Here is a 22542-nt window from a genome sequence, read left to right as displayed (position 1 = left end):
AGGAGCTCCACTGAGAAACCTGAGGTGGGGCCACAGTTACCCGGTCGTGCGGACCTCGTCCTGGCCTCGTCCTGGCCCCCCAGCAGCATGGCATGGGGGGTGGCGTGGAAGTGGCCCAGGGAGATCGAGGCTGCGCCGCTCTGTCTGGCCCCGCTCGGTGCCTTAGAACCCTAGATGCCCAGCTGCAGCCGCTTCAGTTACAGATCCCACTGCCCGCTCTGCAGCAGCATGCCCTGCCGGGTAGTGAGCGATGCCTTCCAACTCCGGAGCAAATGTTTCAGAACGTAAAACAAGAATATAGTTGTTAGCAGAGGTGGAGACATTTAGAATTGTTCTTACTCAGAGTGAAGCTTGACTTGGGATAGTCATCCTCACTCCTCAGCTCTCACAGCACCTAGTTCTCCAGGTTCCTCCTGGGTGAAGAAAGACCAGCCCACCTTTACCCTCCATCAAGTTGGCATAATATGTGAGCATCTCTCTGCCAGTTTGAATCTGTTGTGAACCCCAGAAAAGCCATTTTGAGATCCTTGAATCCTCATTCAGTATTGCTGGGTGAGATCTTTTTGACTGTTTCCATGGAGATGTAACCTACCCACCCAATTGTGGGTGGTAACTTTTGATTAGATAGTTTTCACGGAGATGTGTCTCCATCCATTCAAGGTGGGCTTGCTTACTGAAGCCCTTTAAGAGGGAACCATTTTGAAAAAGCTTTAGAGCCCATGCAGCCTGAGATCTTTGGAGATGAAGAAGGAAAATGCTTCATGAAACAAGTCTGGAGAGAAAGCTTGCCAATGTCACCATGTTCACCATGTACCCTTCCAGTTGAGAGAGAAACCCTGAATGTCATCGTCCTTCTTGAACCAAGGTATCTTTCCCTGGATGCCTTAGATTGGACATTTCCATAGCCTTGCTTCTATTTTTAACATTTTCTTGGCCTTGGAACCTGTAAACTTGCAACTTAATAAATCCTCCCTCCCCCTGCTCCCCTTTTTAAAAGCCGTTCCATTTCTGGTATATCACATTTCAGGAGCTAGCAAACTAGAATAGTCTCTTAAAAGATGATGAAGATAAAATTTGGGAGGAGTATGAGCAAATCCTCAATAATAAACTGTCAGAACAATATGAATCTTTCATGAAGTTCACACATGAATGCATGATATGGGACAAGGCAAACAAGCTACATGTCCTGAAGGTTCCTTACATATCTGAGTTTGACCTCAAGAGATGGCTGCTGTCATTTTTTGCAACTGGATTCATATCACATTTCAACTCCAACTTTGCATCCTGAGAACCCTTAATCATTTCTGCAGGTCCATTTTGTACAACCTGAAAGACCTTGAAACTTTCTGGTTGCCACAAGAATATCTTTCTTTCCTGCTCATCCAACAAACAGCTGTGCCGTACTGTGATAGATTTTCCATTTCCAAACAAAAAAACCTGGAGTAGCAGTTTAGCAAAAGATGTCCTCAGTGGCACTCAACAAATGGAGTTTTCACAAGCACAGTTCTATAAAAACAGTGTGTGTATGTGTGTATGCATATGTGTATTTTAAGTTATATTTGTATTGTGCAAATTTTTTTATCTTGGGGATTCTTGCTATGAATTTGATGCATGACAATTATGGTCAAAAACATTTACTTGGTGTACAGAAGATCATTAATGTTTTGTGACCATGTAAGTTGTAACAGTAGATTGTTTATGTGTAGGTATTATTGTTAAATACAGGGACTGTTTCCAGGCACAGAATATAAATCCTAAGTTAGGATAGACATTAGATGTGATTATGATGACATAGCAAAGGTCTGTGATCTTGGTCTACAAATGCATGGTGAGGAATTAGAACAAACTGGAGGATGGGCCATTTGACACATGGACTCTGCCTAGCCATGTTAGAAAGATACTTTGACACCAAACCTTAAAATACCCATCTGTAGTCTGTGCTCACCTTATTCATGTAATCAAAGAGCTCCTTGGTCACTAAACCTTTCCAGGGAAAAGAACTCCCCTAGAGCGGGAACATCAGGGTTTGTTTCATAGCATAGCATAGGTGAGCAGGGGACTGGGCCAGGCCTCAGCAGCACTGCTACTGCAGCAGAATTTGGATCCTTTAGTCAGGTTTTCCTAAATACTTTTAAGAGGTGTCCATGTTTAACTGCTGAGCTTTGTTTTGGCAGCACCCTTCCTGAGGTTGTTTATGGGCTGTCCTTCACTTTGTTTCCAAGGCTGAGGAACAGAAAGTAGCCTCTCTCTTGAGGAGGTGGAAGTTTGAGTAGACATTTATGTTTTATGGTGGCTTGTTCAGGACCACATTTTACAAAACACCTTGTTTCATTTACTATTGTTTCTGGAAAGGAAAGTTCTATTAAACTGGTTTTAGTTTAATATAGAATAGTTTTTTTAATTAGGGCCTATTTCAAAATATTCTAAATTTAATTCAAATGTATGCCAATACTTTCCAAAGTAAGGCAATATTCATAGACAGTTGTTCTGATCAGATGGCTTAGAGAAATTTCTGGAATATTCACAAAGATTCCTTATTAATGAAAGTCTTTGACTTAAATCTAGCCAAAAACTGCAACATTATTCTTTGTACATTTTCATTATATAATGTTAACAAGCTTAGTTGCAAACAAATAAAATACTTAAGCTAATACATATAGCAGAGCCCCCAAAATATATGAAGCAAATATTGAGAGATTTGAAGGAAGAAATTGATGTTTCTACATTAATAGTAGGAAGTCTTTATCGCACCATTCTCAATAGTGGGTAGAACATCTAATCAAAAGATTGGTACAGAAGTATAGAACTGGAATGATACACCACACCAACTAGAGCTAATAGTTATATATAGAACGCTAAACCCAATGAAAACAGATATACATTCTTCTTGCATGCATGTGGTTTATTCTCCACGATAGACCATATATAGGGTTGCAAAACAGTTCTCAATAAATTAAAAAATATTGAAATCATACAATGTATATTGTGATTACAATGAAATGAAGCTAGGAATCAATAATAGAGAAAGGGGAAATTCACAAAAATATGTGGAAATTAACAATATACTATTAAACAACAAATGGTTTAAAAAGGAAATCAGAAGCAAAATTAGGAAATAGTTTAAGGTGAATGAAAATGAAAATACAACAAGCCAAAACATATGGGGTGCAGTGAAGGCAGTGCTCAGAGGGAAATTTATAGTTGTAAACATCTATATTAAAAAAGAAGGACGTCAAATTAGAGACCTAGCCTCAACATTGGAAGAACTAGAAAAAAAAAGGGCAAACCTAACCCACAGTGAGCAGAAATAAGGAAATACCAAAGATTAAAGTGGAGATAAGTGAAATAACACAAATTCCAGGAGGCCAGGCAGATGTTCACAAGAGGAACTCCAATGCAATCTCTGAGGAACCTCATGGATTATAACTATAATTTTAAATAAAGCAACCCTTCTTAAGATAATAATTACAAATTATTGTAGGCATTTTTTTCTTTGGAAAAAGAATGAGTTTGTACTGGTAAGCTTTTTCTTATTTAACTATATGTTCTGTGCTTTCACATTTAACATTTACTTAAGTTTTTGTACATTGTTATGGCTTGAGGATTTTTTTCTTATTTGATATCAGCATATTTCTTGAATTCGAACCTAATTATAAAATAAATTTATTTACTCAGTAAAAAGAAAAGAAAAAAAAAGAAAGAGTAAGACATAAAGAGGACAAATACAGTAAAAGAGAAAGGTACTTGAAAATTTGCAGGTGTCCGATGGATTCCACGGGGTGAGATGAATGGTCAAGAAAGGGATAGAAGAGTAGGGAGGGAAATAGAAAAAAAAAATAGAGAGAACCAACAAAACCAAAAGTTGGTTCTTTGAAAAGATAAACCTTTAGCTAGATTGGCAAAGAAAAAGAGAAAAAGGATACAAATAATGAAACCGGAAATGAAAAGGGAGACATTACTACTGACCCTGCTGATATAAAAAGGACTATAAGAAGTTACCATGAACAACTGCATGCAAATAAATCAAATAACCTAGATGAAATGGACAAATTCTTAGAAACCCACAAACTATCTACATTGACCGAGGAGAAGTAGATGATCTTAACAAACCAATTACTAGTAAGGAGGCTGAATCCATAGTCAAAAATCTCCCAAGAAAGATGGATGGTGATGATGGTAGCACAACATTGTGAACACAATTAACAGCACTGAAATATATGTCTGAATGTGATCAAAAGGGGAAATGTCAAATTGTATATATGGCAACAGAACAAAATTTTTTTAAAAATCTGTGAAACTACACTGCACAAACAATGACCCTAAGTTAAACCATGGACTTTAGTTAATAGTACAATTATAAACATGTGCTATCTTCATTTGTAACAAATGTTCTACCACAAGGCAAGGTTGTTGGTGGGGTGGTATAAAAGAACCCTGTATTTTATGCATGACTGTTCTGTAAACCCACAACTTCTCTAATAAAGAAAGAAGGAAAAAACAAAACAAAACAGGAAGGCCTGTTTCCTACATGTCAGTCAGGGCTCTTGACTCACAGTTCTGTAAGGAGATCAGTCTTTGGATTATCACTGGCTTGGCACTTTCACTTTTTGGCATTCTTTCATGAATCTTTTGTGCAACAATTATAGCTACGAAATGTTGGCAGAATTCACTTCCTTGTGTTCTCTTGGACTGAGGGTCTCAGGTCCCAGCTGGCTTTTGGTTGGAGGCTGCCTTCAGTTCCTCTCCAATGTAACTGCTTATTTCATCAAAACATGCAAACAAAAAAGGCAGTAGAGACAGTTCACTAGCAAGATGGAAGCCACAATCCCTTGTAACCTTTTCACTCAGGTGACATCCTTGATGTCCTTAAACTATGAAATGCCTTTGTCATATTCTATAGGTTTGATACAAGTTGCTAGCACAGCTCCCGCTCAGGGGAAGGACACCAGAAGGTGTGAACACCAGAGGGGGGCCACCAACGGCTATCGTGGAGTCTGTCTGCCTCAGTTGGATCAGCCTCTCACTTTCTTGGAATATCTAGAAGGGCCTCTGTTTTTCTGACGGAATCCAGATCAACCCAGCCATCCTGGAAGAATGTATCTATAATCCCTTCTGTGAAACTCAGAGGCTGCTCTCAACCCAATCAGAGCTGTGGCTTCCATCTCCATGTACTCACAAATGTCTTCCCCTGAGTCTTTCCAACCAGGCTGTTTGGACATGAACTCTGCACCATGTCCCTCCAGCCTCCACATTCCTCAACAGGACGTGGTGTCAGGGGGGTTGACACAGGCCCTTGCTTAGACTGGAGGAACTCTTCTCCTTCTTTTTTATTAGAGAAGTTTTGGGTTTACAGGGGAAAAATCATGCATGAAATACAGGATTCCCATATATAAGCCTGTTTTTATCACTTTGCCAACATCTTCTTGAATGAGGATTTGTGGGATATTGATGTCTCCCAAGGGAGGGCAGATGCTACCCTCCCCACCCACTCCCAGGTATGTTCCCTGACAACAAAAACCATGGGTGAGGGGAAGGTATGCACCTTCTGAAAAGTGAGGAATAATTAGTGGCTGTATTGTGAGGGACAAAAGTCTTTTTTATTCCAGTTGAAACCTGCAAGTATTTTGTAGGAATATTGGAGTTGCAGAGCAGTGAAAAACAGCATACAACTAAGGGTCCCCACAGGGCTGGAGGGACAAGAGCATGTGTGCCCAGAGAACCTGCTGAGGGTCTGCTGATGCCTTTTTGGGGACTCCCACAGCTTCGGTGATCTTGCTCAGCGGCAGAGTCTGCTGATCTCACAGAACAGCCAACATATTAGATGTCAATGTTATCTAATGTCCATGAAATCTCTCAATATCGAATGTGCCCTGGAGTGTGTGTACTGCCTTCTATTGAGCCACTCTAGGGAAATCCTGGCCATCCTGATAGTCTTTTCTTTTTTTTCCTAATTTTGAAAATGAAATTTTCAGAGCTTATTTATTATTATATTGTAAAAATAAAAGTAAATATCTTTTAAAATATAAAATATTTTTATAAAATATAAAATATACCACAATCTGAAAACATTCCAGAAGAAAGGAGAACAAATATTGGAGAAATTCAGTTGTACTAAATGATCACTTTTAACTGCCAAAGACAAAGGTACAACAGGCGGATTAATCTGATTAAAGAACGTGGGTGAAAGGGAACTAAGTAATGAAAACATTACTTTTATTAAATTAAAGAAGAAACCATAAGGGCTCTCACAAGAAATATTAGATAGATAAAAACAAGAAACCTATCATGCTTTCATATGAAGAAATCCTTCTGGCAAAGTATATTGAAGCTGGTTTATTCATTCAACAAACATTTTATTGTATCTACTTCAAGTCAAAGTGTTCCAGGTACGGGATGCAGCTATAAGCAAAACAGACAAAATCCCTGCTCTGGGGCAGTTTAAACTCTTAGGAGAAGGGAGTAGAGACAAAAAAGGAACAAAATAATTTAAATATATAGTGCATCAGATAGTGATAGGAAAAGACTAAGGAAGAAAGGGGAATTGCTAACTGTAACTTCCAGGAAGGTTGCTTGGCATGCCTGAGTAAGAAAAGGTCTTTCGAGTACAGACCTGACCTTGGGGAGGTAGTGAGCTTGGGGAGGTGGTGAGCTTTGCATCAGGCAGAAGGCACAGTAAGTACAGAGACCCCGAGGTAGTTGTTTCCTGTCATGCTGGAGGAACCCTGGGAGACCATTATGGCTGGAGCAGAGTGATCTGGAGAGAGAGTGGCAGTAGAGGAGAACAGAGAGGTGACAGACACCCATTGAGCAGGACACTGCCTTGTACCTTGAGTCTGATGGGAAGTCCTTAGAGATCTATGAGCCTAGGAATGACACAATCTGACTTCTGCATTTTTTTGAGATAAAACTCACATAATAAATTTGACTTTTTCAAGTGAACAATTCAGTGACATTTGATACATCCACAGTCTTGCACAACCACTGTCTCTGTCAAGTCCTAAAACATTTTTTATCACCTGTGCCAGTTTGAAAGTGTTATGTACCCCAGAAAAGCCATGTTTTAATCCTGATCCATTCTTGTGGAAGTAGCCTTCCTTTTAATCCTGATTCGACATTGTAGATTGGAAAACTTTGATTAGATTATCTCCACAGAGACATGGCGCGCTCATTCCATGTGGGTCTTGATTAGTTTACTGAAACCCTATAGAAGAGGAAACATTTTGGAGAGAGCCCCTTTTTAGAGCCACAAGAAAGTCACAGCAGAGCTGAGCAGAGCCATGGCACAGCCACAAGACCCACGCCGCCGGAGATGAAGAAGGAAAATGTCCCTGGGGGTGCTTCATGAAACAAGAAACCTGGAGAGAAAGCTAGCAGACATTGCCAAGTTCACCATGTGCCTTTCCAGCTGAGCGAGAAATGCTGAACATCATCAGCCTTCGTGAACCAAGGTATCTTTCCCTGGATGCCTTAGATTGGACATTTCAATAGACTTGCTTTAATTTGGACAATTTCACAGCCTTAGAACTGTAAATTTGCAACTTAATAAATTCCCTCTTTAAAAAGCCTGTTTTCTGTTTCTGGTGTATTGCATTCTTGCAGCTAGCAAATAGAACATGGTGGATTACTGAATCATTGACTTATGGTGTTCTTTGTTTTTTTTAAAATACAAATAAAAGTTTATTGTACAAAATTAAGGCCTTTGTATTCCACAGTTCACAAAGGCTAAAGAAAGACTGGATAATTTGTAAGTTCTTCACAAAAATTTTGCTTTCGCTACATCTTGTCCTCAACTATTAAAAATGGCTTGACCACAATGTTATCAAAACAAATACTATAAATAACACCAAGTCCTTTACAGAAGACTGTTCCAAATGTTATTTTTTTGGCATGGGTGATCTTTATGGCATGGGATGGTGTGATCTTAAATCCTTGTAATACATCCCTGGCAGCACCAGCCTGTCCATCATTTTTTTATTATTATTAATTAAAGAAAAAAAAGAAATTAACACAACATTTAGAAATCATTCCATTCTACATATGCAATCAGTAATTCTTAACATCATCATGTCCATCATTTTCAAATTCAACAAAAGCAATGTCATGTCTTCCAGATACCAAACGGACTTCCTTAAAACCAGGGAACTGATTAAACAGCATAGATAACATCATCTCATTAGTCTCTTCTGGTAAGTTATTAAGGAATAAAATATAGTTTGGAGGATAATCCAGAGCCTGAGGATTTGGTGCTGTATTTCCTTGGGCATTAGCTGAATTTGGTGTTCCCAGACCAGGGTTTTGTTTGCAGTTGTTGCAGTCTATTCCAAAGTTTTGACATTTTTCTTTTCTTTGTCAGCCAACATGCCACGCATTTTAGATATTATATCAGAATCTGTTTTTGCATACTGGATTCACATTGGTTTCCCATAAAATGGAAATCCTTGCAACTGTCTCAAGGGTTTTGTGACTAAATCCAGTTCCTTAAATATAAGCAAGGCCTGACCCCTCACCTTCATAGTCTTTAAAGCTATAATATCTACCACATGGCCAAACTGAGAAAACAGGGCACATAGCAATCTCTTTAATTCTTCTTTTTTAATTTTCTCATTCATATTGTTGATATTAATTGTATGATTGGGTCTGATATCCATGTTTTTGTTTAAATTGTCCAAATAACCTGAGGCCTGCACCTTTTTTTTTATTAACCTTTTCATTGTACAGTACAACACATACACAAAGCAAAGAAAGAAAAAAGCAATAGCCTTCAAAGCACTCCTCAACAAGTAGTCACGTGATAGATCCCAGAGTCTGTCATAGGTCACCACACAATTCTCTCAGATCTTTTCTTCCAGCTGCTCCAGAATACAGGAGGCTAGAAGGAACAAATATTTTTTTATCATCACAATCGACTTTCTTTCTCTGTTTTGTGAAAAATAACATATATATAAAGAAGCAATAAATCTCGAGACTCAGCACAACAATCAGTTGAAGAACAGACCTCAGAACTTGGCATGGGTTACAATTCCACAATTTTAGGTCTTTACGTCTAGCTGCTCTAAGATACTAGAGACTAAAAAGAAATATCAATGTAATGATTCAGCAATCATATTAATTTGTTAGATCCTACCTTCTCTGTTATAACTCTACCATCACCCAATCCCTCCATCCCACTTTCTAGGGGCACCTGGGCCATGGCCATTCCAACCCCCTCATGTTGGAAGGGGCTGTCCACAATATGGAGTAGGGAGATGGAACCAGCTGATGCTCTGGAGAGCCTGAGTCCTCCATGTCTCATGACCCATCTGGTCCAGGGACCTATCTGGAGGCTGGAGGCCCCTGGAAAGTTCCCTATTGCATGGAACCTCCACAGAATTCTATATATTGCCCTAGGTGCTCTTCATGATTGACTGGAATCGTTATGGTTGGGGCCGATCAAGCCATGAGAGATAGCAATGTCTAAACAAAACACACACAAGAGTGACCTCCAAAGTACGCCTTGACTCCACCCGAACTCTCCCAGACACTGACACTTTACCAGTAACACTTCTTTTCCTCCTTCTGGTCAGGACAGCACTGCTGATCCCACAGTGCCAGGGCCAAACCCATCCCCTGCCTGGGAGACCCCCACCCCCCAATGTCATGTCCCACATAGAGGGGAAGGCAAAGACCCCGCCTGCAGAGTTGGGCTCAGAGAGAGAGAGGTCACATCTGAGCAACAAATGAGGCCCTCCAGAAGTGACTGTTAGAGACCTATGGTTTCAAAAGTTCATTCTGGTTGTGTTAAAACTAGGCTATCGGGGATCAAGGGCCAAAGTAGAGAACTGGTTTCTTGAGATTGAGGTTTGCTCATCTGGTCTGTAAGGAAGACTGTACAAAATGCCTTCCTAAACTAGGAATGATTATTGGATGAATGTTTATTAGAAGAAACATCAATGATCATACATGGAATTTCCAGACATGCACTGGGACAGAGCCAGGTAATAACTTACAAAGCAGACAAAATGTTTCACAAAGTAAGCACATTGTATCCAGCAGTGAAACTGGGGCTTGTTGTCTATGACTGAGTTTTTAAACATCCCATGTCAAGAACTGAGTTTGGCTGTATATGTGGTTCAGTGGTAGAATGCTTGTCTGCAATGTGGGAGAGCTGGGTTCCATTCCTGGCCTGTGTACCACCCCTTAGCCTCCTACCCCCACCAAAAAAAGACACAATGTTTAAATGAATAGAAGAGAACTGAAAATATATCAATACTCTGCAAGAAAAACATGTAGTCTGAAGGCAAATCTGAATACAGGGTAAAGGATGATATTGATTGTATTTTTAAACTTCAATCCCTGTGTGAAGATCAAATGAAGAAATGTTTATTTGGCACAAAATTTATGTTTTCTATAGCATGTTATCTAATTTAACTTGTATGGTCAGTTGATTTAAACAACATAAATACATGGAACATAGAATATGGAATGACATCTTGTTATTCTGTACAGGGTAAGGTAACACCCCAATTATCCTAGAGTATTTTGAGTATAAAATAAAAAAAAAGATGTTTATAGCAGCGTTATTTACAATTGCAAAAAGATGGGAACAGCCAAAATGTCCATCAACAGACGAATGGCTAAACAAACTGTGGTATATACATACGATGGAATATTATGCAGCTTTAAGACAGGATAAACTTATGAAGCATGTAATAACATGGATGGACCTAGAGAACATTATGCTGAGTGAGACTAGCCAAAAACTAAAGGACAAATACTGTATGGTCCCACTGATGTGAACCGACATTAGAGAATAAACTTGGAATATGTCATTGGTAACAGAGACCATCAGGAGATAGAAATAGGGTAAGATAATGGGTAATTGGAGCTGAAGGGATACAGACTGTGCAACAAGATTGGATACAAAAACTCAGAAATGGACAGCACAATACTACCTAATTGTAATGTAATTATGTTAAAACACTGAATGAAGCTGCATCTGAGCTATAGTTTATGTATTTATTTATTTATTTAATTTTCTTTTAAATTTTTTTCTATTATTGTTTTATTTCTTTTTCTGTTGTCTTTCTATTTCTTTTTCTAAATCGATGCAAATGTACTAAGAAATGATGAATATGCATCTATGTGATGATATTAAGAATTACTGATTGTATATGTAGAATGGAATGATTTCTAACTGTTGTGTTAGTTAATTTTTTTTAATTAATAAAAAAAGATGAAACTGTAAATGCAAATTGAATACTGTCCTGAGGATGTAAAGGTATTGTGAAAAAACAATTTTTAAGATCGATGGCAATCAAAAACCAGCCTTGAGGAATTAATACTAGGTTTGGAACTCCAGGTTGTAAAGCTCTCATAGTCTGCATATATTTATTTATTTGTCTTAGATCAGTAAGCATTTTCTATTTCCAAGTCTTCTTCTTGATTACAAAAATTGGAGAATTCCAAAGACTAGAACTGGGAATTATATGACCAGCTTGTAATTGTTTGTCAATAATTTCATAGAGCACCAACAATTTTTCTTTTGTAAGGGGCCACTGCTCTATCCACACAGGGTTATTATCCAACCAGGTTATTTTCAAACATAGGCACTCAATGACAGGGCCCCCTAATAAAAAGGATTAGTCATCTTAGTAGTGTTTGTGTATTTATGGAGACAATGTTGTTTAAAGCCATCAGCTAGAGTGGGTATTTGAATAGAGTCTCCCCATTGTTTTAATAAATCTCTTCCCCAAAGAGTAACGACAATGTCAGCAACATAAGGTTGTAATTGTACAGACTGTCCATAGTCCTCAACAGGATAACATATTTACACTCTGCTGTATATTATTTAATTGTCCTAGACCAGTAAAAGTAGCATTAACAGTTTGCAATGGCCAAGAAGATGGCCAATGTGAAAGTGAAATAATAGAAACATCAGCTCCTGTATCTACCAATCCCTCAATTTTAACATCAGGAGAAAAATATAATATGATTTTTGGTCTTTGATCAGTAATTAATGAATGCCAGAAAACAAAATGATTAGTACTTCCAAAACCTCCCTCATATTTTATAGGAGCTGCATGAGATCAAATATAAGGCAGCAATAATAATTGTGCAATCCAGTCTCCTTTTTTCCAGTGTTTGAATTTAGAAGATGACATCATTACTAAAATTTCACCATCATAATTAGAGTCAATGACTCCTAAGTGTACATTTATGCCATCAATTGTTAAATTGCTCCTTCCAATTAATAGTCCAAATGTTCCTGCCAGAACAAGGCCATAAATATTAGTACCAACTTTAACAATACCATGTTCAGGAGAAATTGTAAAATCTTGTGGAGCAGGAATATTTAAAACAGCACTCCCTGATGTTGCATGCATTAAATCAGTAATTTTTAATTTTCTTCACTGTCCATTGACTCCGTCATTGGATACTGGGCAAGAGGTACCTGATTTGTACTGTTTTTCAGGCCCCAAGTTGGGCCCTTCATCAAGTTTCCCGACTGTGAATTGCTAAAAGGCGGAATACTATTTCCCATCCTATCTTTATTAGATCTACACTCATTAGTCCAATGTCTACCTTTACCACAGTGATGACACAATCCAGGAGGCTGTACAGAGTGAGATGAAACAGATGAAGTATTATTTTGCCCTTTGTGACACTCTATTTTTAGGTGTCCCAACTTCCCACATTTATAACATTTAACTTTTTGCTGTTGCATTCCTGTTTTTAAGGCAGATGCCATTGAAGAAGCCAATAAACTAGCCCGATAAGAACTAGATCCAATATTTCTGCAGGCTTTGACATATTGATTTAAGCCACCTCCAGCATTTTTATTGGAATTTTAGCCTTTTTATAATCAGCATTAACATTTTCATAAGCAAGTGTCTCTAATAAAATGGCTCTTGCACCATCATCAGCAATAGATCTCTTAATTGCATTTCCCAATTGAGCAATAAAGTCAGAATATGGTTCCTGATTTCCTCTCAATCAAAAGACTGAGAGGTTTGACCTGAAGATTCGATGCATTGCCAAGCTCTCAAACAAATAGATTTTATTTGAGCTAAGGCAGCATCAAGAAGGCCAAATTGTTGTTGCATAGTGGAAAATTGACCAGTTCCAGTTAAAGCATCTATATCAGCTCCTCCATGAGAAATGCTGAGTCTAGCAACTCTTTCTACTTCTTCTCTCTACCAGTACTTAAATTGTAAAAAAAAAAAAAAAAAAAAAAAAAAAAAGATTTGCAAAGTCCCCTCAAGGTACTGGGGAAAAAGGTGGAAATTTTAAACTTCCCCACTTCAGGAATTCCTGATATTCTCTCAAGCATTAGGAACTCCCAATTTAATAAGTCAAGCCCTCAATCTTGAGGATTGACCTTATGAAACTTATTCCTGAAACATACAAGCAAAGCCTACTTATAATTATGCCTAAGTCACCCCCAGAGAACCTCTTTTGTTACTCAGATGTGGCCTCTCTCTCTCAGCGGCTCTGCAAATAAATTCACTACCTGCCCCCTACATGAGAGATGACTCCCAGGAGTATAAATCTCCCAGTCATGGCAATGTGGGACATGACTCCCAGGGATTGAGCCTGACCATGACCTGATGGGATTGAGAAAGACTTCTTGACCAAAAAGGGGAAAAGAAATGGAACAAAATAAAGTTTCAGTGGCTAAGAAATTTCAAATAGAGTTGAGACGTCATTCAAGAGGTTATCCTTATACATTATATAAATATTTCTTTTCTTTTCTAGTATATTAGAATAGCTAGAAGGAAATACCTGAAACTTTTGAACTGTAATTCAGTAGACTTGATTCTGGATGATGACTGTTTAACTGTATAGTTTTTATCAGGTGTTTGCGAAAACCTTGTGACTGGTACTCCCTTTATCCAGTGTATGGGCAGACAAGTAATAAAATAAAGACAAAATAAATAAATAATGGGTTGGGGGATAAGGAGTATGGGATGTTTTGAGTGTTTCATTTTAATTTTAATTTAATTTAATTTTGGGAGTGATGAAAATATTCTAAATGTGATTGTGGTGATAAATGCACAACTGTATGATGGTACTGTGAGATACTGATTGTATACTTTAGATGGATTATATGATGTGTTAATATATCTCAATACAATTGCATTAAAAACAAAGAATCAATAGTCTTCTGCCTGGTCAGACTTCTGAGAGGAAATTGCATCCATTACTGGGGAAATTCATCACACTTGGTCTGGTTATGAACTGATTTATTTAGCTTAATCTTATCCCAAAGTTAGTTAATGAAAATAAATTGGCCACATTCACTCACTTCTCATGATTCAATTTGTCAGATAGTGAAGGGCAAACCAAATATTCCATTTTCATTTTTAAATACAATTGTCACATTAGGAAAATGAAATAAACACTGCAAAATGAACAGTACAAAGTCCATTTATTTATTTGTTAAAACATAAAATGGACAGAATAATTTCTGGTCCTGCCATACTAAATGGTGATGTGGCATCTTGGAAGTCACAATACTATTAGAAAAGGCCATTCTGCGTGCTCAAGGTTCCTGATTTTATTCAGACAATCAAGGTTGTCCAAATACAAGCTTCAGAGTAAAGTAAGGCTTGACCAGAGGGCCCATCCTAAACCTAAAGAAGAGCTCACTGCTTTAACAAATGCAATTTGCTTAACCTAAGAGGGGAAAAAACCCACACAACAGAAATAGACAGCATTATTCCCCCAAAAACAAATGAGCAAAACACCCAGGCTCCTGCGGTTAACCTTCATGACTTCCATTCTCAACTCCTTTTTGGCACTGTGAACTCCAGTTTCTGCTCCCATGTCAATCAGTGAAGACAAATACAACCTTGATTTGGGGGGAAAAAATGAATGGGGTGGAACTTAATGAATATGGCTGAATTCTTTATAAGCTGTGGGCATTTGAAACTCTTATGTAACCACAGAAAAGGCCATATTGTTTTAATTCATTCCTGTCGGGGGGGGGGGTGTATGTATTATAGGTGGGACCTTTTGATTAGGTTATTTTGATTGAGATTAAACCTCTGACTAAGAAGATACAGAAGTTGAGAGGTGAAATTAAAAGAAGCTCATGGAGAAAAGCTCAGAGAAGCTAAAAGAGGATCCACAGAAGCTCAAAGAGGAAGCCGCAGGAACCAGAAAGTGAAAGCAGTGAAACCCAGGAGTGAAAGAGTAGCAGACACTGGTCATGTGCTTTCCCAGATGTGGCAATGCAGGGGTCAGGACCTCCTCCCTGAGGGAAGCACATAGCAGTCTTCGTGATATTCACTAAAACTCCCCTCCCCTAATCACTGTTGGTAACCAATTCTAGAAGGACGCTCCCAAATTTTGTGAGACTCCACTGTAACCAAATCTCGCAAGACTCTGCTGAACCTCATAAGCTGCCCCCTTTGCACTCCTCCTCCCTTTTGGTTTTTGCTTGGAGTGCTGACTTCCATTTCCCAACTGGCCACCACTGAGAAGGAAATTTTTCTCTTTGTAAGTTCTTAATTAAAACTCACGGGTAACTTTCTGCCTGGCATGTTTTTCAGTCTTGGAGTTGTACTGGGCTGGGATATATGGCAAGCCAGCAAGGAGACCAAGGAGCCACCAGCCATAGAGAACATGAGTCTTGAGAAGGAGACTCTGCAGAGATAATCCCCAGGTGGCCTGCTTCCTTGACTTAGGGAGGGGTCATTTACTTATTTCAATGGGCTGCAGTTGGTTGGCTGTTGTGGTGCGGTATAGCCAGATATAGCGGACTTTCTCAGAATGACAGAGAAATCAATAAATTTGAAAGATGTATTGAATGAGAAGCTATGTCACATAGAGAAGAGTAGAAATATTGGCATACCAGCATGGTAGAGTAAGAGGGTGTAGACTGCCCAAGGGGCAAGTGAGGCATATTCTGACTTCCCCTCACTGGGACCCAAAGTCTTGAGATCCTGTAGATTCTTCATCAGATGATGAAAAGGAGGAAAAAATAAAAGGTTTGGGAAACAGAGGATAAAGTAATGCCATCTTTGTATGTGGCAGTTTCAAAGGTTGTGTCTTTACTACAAGAAATTAGCATTAAATTATGTTGTCAGCTTTTCCTTAGTAGTCTCTTAAATAAGGTCAAGCTGTTTTCACCTTCACCTGGTGTGTTTGTTTGAAACTGTTTTGTACCCAGAAAAGCTATGTTCTTTTTAAAATGTTTTTTATTACAAAATATAACATATATAAAAAACAAGGAAAGGAAAAGCAAGAATTTTTAAAGCACACTTGCAGAAGTAGTTACAGAATAGATCCCAGAGTTTGTCATGAGCTACCATTCTACCATCATAGATTTTCCCTTCAAGCTGCTCTAAAACACTGGAAGCTAGAAAGAATATTAATATAGTGATTCAGCAGTCATACTTGCTCCTTCTCCTGTTATACCTCCTCCTTCTCCTCTGATCCCTCTCCCAATCTATAGGGATCTTTAGGCAATGCTGTGTTGACTTTTTCATGTGGAGAAGGTATGTCAACACTAAAGAATAATCTTGGAGAGGATGGTCCAGGATTTCAGCATTTATCTGACCTAGGATCCCTCTGGGAATTATAGGTTCCAGGAAAGCAAACTTAGTGCATGAAACCTTTACAGAGTCTCAGTTCCAGCCCTAAGTGTTCTTAAGAGTCAACAGGAGTAATGTTAGTTGGAACTTAACAAACTATGGCAATTAACACAGTCCTGAATGTCATATTCCATGTAGGGGGAAAGGGTAATGATTTCCTTGAAGAGTTAGGCTGAGAGAGAGACAGAGAGAGAAAGAGAGAGAGAGTACATCTGAGCAACAAAGGAGGTTTCCTGGAAGCAACTCTTAGGACTCATTATGAGTAGGCTTAGTCTTAGGTTCTCCACTACAGAAATAATTCTCGTAAAGCCAAGCCTCAAAATCAAGGGCATGGCCTATTTTCTTGGGAGTCCCTGATGGTTGAGAGGGTGCCCAGGGTTTTCCAGGTGGGAAAATTTAATAGTTCCAAATAGATATATACAAATATTGTCCTTCAGACCCTTAAGGGACTCTGCCAATACCTTTTCATTATCAGCCCATCATATTCTGAGATGTATCCTGGTATTACATTAAACCATACTAAATTACAAGGCCTCGTTCCCATTCTGGACTCCAGGAGTTTGGGTTGTTTAAATGAGCTTTTCAGACAGATTGATTCAAATTATGGTACTGAAAATTTAGGTTCTAGACATAATAACCCTCTCTGTCTTTGGTCTCATGTAGTAGTTGAAGGTCTATAGTATATACACTATTATCTTTTACAGATGTAAAATAAGAATACAGGCTTATTTTAGACTCAGCCAATTGGCTTCATTTTTTTTTTTTTATCAATTAACGGAAAAAAAGAAATTAACCCAAGGCTTCATTTTTGACTCTAATAGAGACTTGATATCTTTTTTTTTTACTTTTACTTTATTATATATAGCTATGCTTATTTTCAGGGCTGCAGAACTCCATTTCTGGGTCTTAGGTGTCACAGAGTTATCCAGAGTTCCAGAGAAATGCCAACTGATACACATATAGCTCCATGTCTCAGAGCCTAGAAATACACTTACAACTCCAGACTAAGTGTGGCTGCTCTAAGGGCTTACAATCAAGACTCTAATTTCCTTATAAGTGCTTTCAGAAAGAGGCCCTGTGGATTTGTTCTTCTGTTTACGGCTTATTTCACACAGTGCATTGTCCTCGAGGTTTACTCAGTTTGTTGTGTGCCTCTTTTTGTAGCCACAGCATATTTCATCGTATAAATGTCATCACAGTTCACCGTTCCATTTCTCAGTCATTGTGCCCTTCAGCTCCCTCCATCTATTGGGCATTATTGATAATGTCCAAAGTAAACAAACCGCATCTTACAGTATCCACACCTGGCTGTACAATCAGTAGCGCTCTCAATTTTAGACAATTTTCACTGGTCCATAGTGGCAAAGAATGGGCAAACACAACATCACCAACTATCAAATCAAAACTACCCGATCACTTGTCCCTCCCCATGCCAATTAGTTGCCCTTGGTATTGCTGTGGTACTGTTGATGTCTTCCTGCTAACTATTGGCCCTAGCATGCATTTTGAGTCTTCAACCATACCACTCTTCTATTGAGTCGTGCACTATTGAATTTTTGAAATAGTTAATGTGAGAACCTATTTATAAATGTAGATTTAATCAGTGGGATACATGACACTATACATCCCCTTTCAATTATTTCACCTTCAATATGTTAATGTTACTTATAATCCCACCAATTATTTACTATCACTGCTATCTCCAACTCCCTTGCAATTAGGTTCAATCTCATTGGGTAACCTTTCCCTGGTCTCTAGCTTTTGTGTACTGTGCAAGTTTGAAACTGTTATGTACCCCAGAAAAACCATGTTCTTTAATCCTGATTCAATATTGTTGAGTGGGATCTTTTTGAATAAGTTGTTTTTCCGAAGATGTGACCCACCCAATGGTGGGTGGGAAATTTTGATTAGGTGGTTTCCATGGAGTTGTGTCTCCACCCATCTAAGGTGGATCACTTACTAGAGTCCTTTAAGAGAGAACCATTTTGGAAAAAAGCGTCAGAGTTGACAGGGCCCACACAGTCAGAGACTTTTGGAGATGCAGAAGGAAAGTTCTCCTGGGGAAGATGTTTTGAAATGAGAAGCCAAAGACCCCAGCAGATGCCAGCCACATGTCTTCCCACCTGACAGAGGTGTTCTGGACCCATGAGCCTTTCTTGAGTCAAGGTATCTTTCTCTGAATGCCCTACTTTGGATATTTTATAGCCTTAAAAATGCAAACTAGCAACTTAATAAATTCCCTTTTTAAAAACCGTTCCATTTCTGGTACATTGCATTCTGGCAGCTTTAGCAACCCAAACAGAATTTGGTACCAGAGAAGTGGGGTGCTGGAATTGCAAATACAAAACATGGCTTTTTAAATGGATAAGGGGAAGATTCTGGAAGAGTTGTGAGGAGCTTGATGGAGAAGGCTTAGAGTGCTTTGAAGAGACTGTTGGTAGAAATATGGACTGTACAGATACTTCTGATAAGGCTGGAGACAGAAATGATGCATGTGTTATTGCAAACTGTAGAGAAGGTGATCCTTGTTTTAAAGTGGCAGAAAGTTTAGCAAAATTAACTACTGGTTTTGGATGGAAGGAGATTTTAAAAGCCATGAACTTAGATATTTAGCAGAATTGGTTTCCAGATTAAATGTGGAAAGGGTGACCTGGTTTTTCTCACAGTTTACAATGAAATGCAACAGGAAGGGGATAAGTTGAGAACTGAATTCTTGAGAACAAAGAAAACAGGAATTGATGGTCTGGAAAATTCTGGGCTTCCAAAAGTGGAGCCCAGTAAATAGGGCCCAACATGAGGATTTAACCAAACATGGAAGCAGTCAGCCATTACAGGATAGCAGGATTGGAAATGGATTTGTCCAGAAAGGATTTGTGGAAAGTCCTATTATCTGATGGTTATGATCCATGCATACTGCATAGACAACTAAACAGAGTGTTGTGCAATCTGTATAAATGGAACCACTGCCATTCTGGAATAAAATGTACAGAAAAAGACAAATTGAAGAAAAATGACTTCAGAAACACAACATTGAAGCTAAGGTCTGGAGCCAGGAAATCTCAGACCAGAAGAGCAGACCCACCCACACATGTGGAGAGAGAGGGTGAGTTTGTCCTGGAAGCAGAGGGTGGGCCTTCCACTTCATTGCTCAGTAAGAGTTTTGGTGCTTCAGGCCTCAAAGAATGTGGAGTACACAAACCGGGGACTATGGAGAGTCTGGTGAACACCCTATTGTTCTGAGGGGATTGAGCATGTGCCCCAGAGAAGGCAGAGAGCCTGGGTGCTACCCCAATGTTTGGGGTGGGCGGAGCTGAGAAAAGGTGCCCCCCCATCAAAGAGCCCCAGTCTTGAAATTCTCACCTTAGCATGAGAGAGCAAGGCTGCCATATAGGCCCTTGGAAAGGGTGGGACTGCTACTTTCAAAAGCCTCAAGGAAGAATAACTCTCAGACTTTGGAATCGAATGGAGTTTGCCCTGCAGGTTTTCAGAACTGTGTAGGTCTGGTGACCATTGTTTCTCTTCCAGTCTCCCACTATGGTAATGGGATTGTCTATCCTATGACTGTCCCTCCTTTGTATATTGGAAGCAGATAATTTTTTCTGAATTTTGCAGGTCCAGAGCCAGAGGGAAATTTTGCCTTAGGACAGACTATGCCTGTAACAGATTTTGATGAGATTTTGTACTGTTTTGACTTTGTATTGCATTTGTATTTTTACTGAAATGGTTTAGGGCTTTGTGATATGGTGATGGAATGAATTTTATATATGGGAAGAAAATATCTTTTTCTTGGGCTCCAGAGAGTGGAATGTGCCAATCTGAAATAATTATGTACCCAGAAAAGTCATATTCTTTGATCCTGATTCAATATTGTTGGGTGGGATCTTTTTTATTAAGTTGTTTCCATGAAGATGTGATCCACCCAAATGTGGGTGTGAACTTTTGATTAGGTGGTTTCCATGGAGATACATCTCCACCCATTTAAGATGGATCTCTTATTGGAGTCCATTAAGAGGGAACAACTTTGGAAAAAGGCTTTAGAGCTGACAGAGCCCACATGGCCAGAGACCTTTGGAAATGTAGAAAGAAAATGCCCCTGGGGAAGCTGTTTTGAAATGAGAAGCCAAAGACTCCAGCAGATGTCATCCATATGCCTTCCCAGCCGACAAAGGTGTTCTGGACCCATCTGTCTTCTTGAGTCAAGATATCTTTCTCTAGATGCCTTAGTTTTGGACATTTTTATAGCCTTTAAACTTTAAACTTGCAACTTAATACACTCCCTTTTTAAAAGCTATTTCATTTCTGGTGTATTGCATTCAGGTAGTTTTAGCAAACCAAAACCTATACCCCTAGGTCTGCTATGTTCTACAGCATAACCTATGAGATTACCTTTACCAAAGTAAAAATAACACAATTATACAGTATCTTTTCTTTTGTGTCTGACTTTTTTCACTCAGCATTATGTCTTCAAGGTTCGTCCACATTGTCATATGTTTCAGGACCTCATTTTATTACTACTGTGTGCTGGTTTGAAATGATGTATGTACCCTAGAAAAGCCATGTTTTAATCCTAATCCCAGTTTATAAAGGCAGCCGTTTCCTTTAATCTCTACTCAGTATTGTATGTTTGAAACTGTAATTAGATCATCTCCCTGGAGATGTGATTTAATCAAGAATGGTTGTTAAAACTGGATTGGGTAGAGGCATGTCTCCACCCATTTGGGTGGGTCTTGATTAGTTTACTGGAATCCTATAAAAGAGAAAATATTTTGGAGAAAGTGAGAGATTTGGAGAGAGCAGAATGACATAGCCACAAGTAGTAGAGAGTCCATCTGCCAGCGACCTTTGGGAATGAAGAAGGAAAATGCCTCCCAAGGAGCGTCATGAAGGGAAGCCAGAAGAGAAAGCTTGCAGATGATGCTGTGTTCACCATGTGACCTTCCAGTCAAGAGAGAAACCCTGACCCTGTTCACCATGTGCCTTCTCGCTTGAGAGAGAGACCCTGAACTTCATCGGTCTCCTTGAACCAGGGTATCTTTCCCTGAATGCCTTAGATTGGACAGTTCTATAAATTTGTTTTAATTGGGACATTTCTCAGACTTAGAACTGTAAACTTGCAACTTATTAAATTCCCCTTTTTAAAAGTCATTCCAATTCTGATATATTGCATTCCAGCAGCTAGCAAACTAGACATACTGTATAATACTACATCTTATATTTATATCACACTTTGTTTATCCACTCATCTGTTGATGGTCACTTAGACTGTTTCCATCTTTTGGCAATTGTGAGTAGTGCTGTAATGAACATCAGTGTGAAAATGCCTATTTGTGTCACTGCTTTCAGTCCTTCTTGGTATTTAGTGAATATTGGTACTGCCAGGGCATAGGGCAACTCAATATTTAGTTTTCTGAGGAATTGCCAAAATGTTTTCCACAGAGGCTATACCATTACATTTTTCCATGAAGATTTCCGATTTCTCCATTTCCTCACCAACATTTGTAGTTTTCTGTTTGTTTTAACTACTAACCATTCTTATAGGTGGGAGATAGATCTCATTGTCATCTTGATTTGCATTTCCCTTATAGCTAATTAAAATGAGCATCTCTTCATGTGCTTTTTGGCCACCTGTATCTGCTCTTCAGAAAAAATGTCTATTCATATCCTCTGCCTATTTTATTTGTTATTATTTTTGCTTGTTTTTTTTTAGAATTTTATTTTATTTTTGTGGAAAAAATTACATATACAAAAAAGACTCTAAAAGAAATATCAATATAATGATTCAGCAATCATACTTACTCAGTGTTAAACCCTACATTCTCTAACTCCACTGTCACTTTTTTGTTCCCCTATTAGTTATTTATTTTTAATCCATATGTTTTACTCATCTGTCCATAAGGTAGATAAAAGAAGCATCAGACACAAGGTTTTCACAATCACACAGTCACATTGCAAAGGCTATATCATT

The 22542-nt window shown here is 38.7% G+C and overlaps 2 pseudogenes; one reads left to right on the top strand and one right to left on the bottom strand.

The window, feature by feature from the left end:
- The first annotated feature begins 92 nt into the window (after nt 1-92).
- LOC143675694 (akirin-1 pseudogene) lies at nt 93-1190 on the top strand (annotated as a pseudogene).
- A 6583-nt stretch (nt 1191-7773) lies between these two features.
- On the bottom strand, nt 7774-8681 carry LOC143675693 (U2 small nuclear ribonucleoprotein B'' pseudogene; annotated as a pseudogene).
- Between the last annotated feature and the right edge of the window lie 13861 nt (nt 8682-22542).

The sequence above is a fragment of the Tamandua tetradactyla genome, chromosome 3 (genome assembly GCF_023851605.1).
Source record: "Tamandua tetradactyla isolate mTamTet1 chromosome 3, mTamTet1.pri, whole genome shotgun sequence".
Classification (NCBI taxonomy): Eukaryota; Metazoa; Chordata; class Mammalia; order Pilosa; family Myrmecophagidae; genus Tamandua; species Tamandua tetradactyla.
This window is presented reverse-complemented; position numbering and strand designations above follow the sequence as displayed.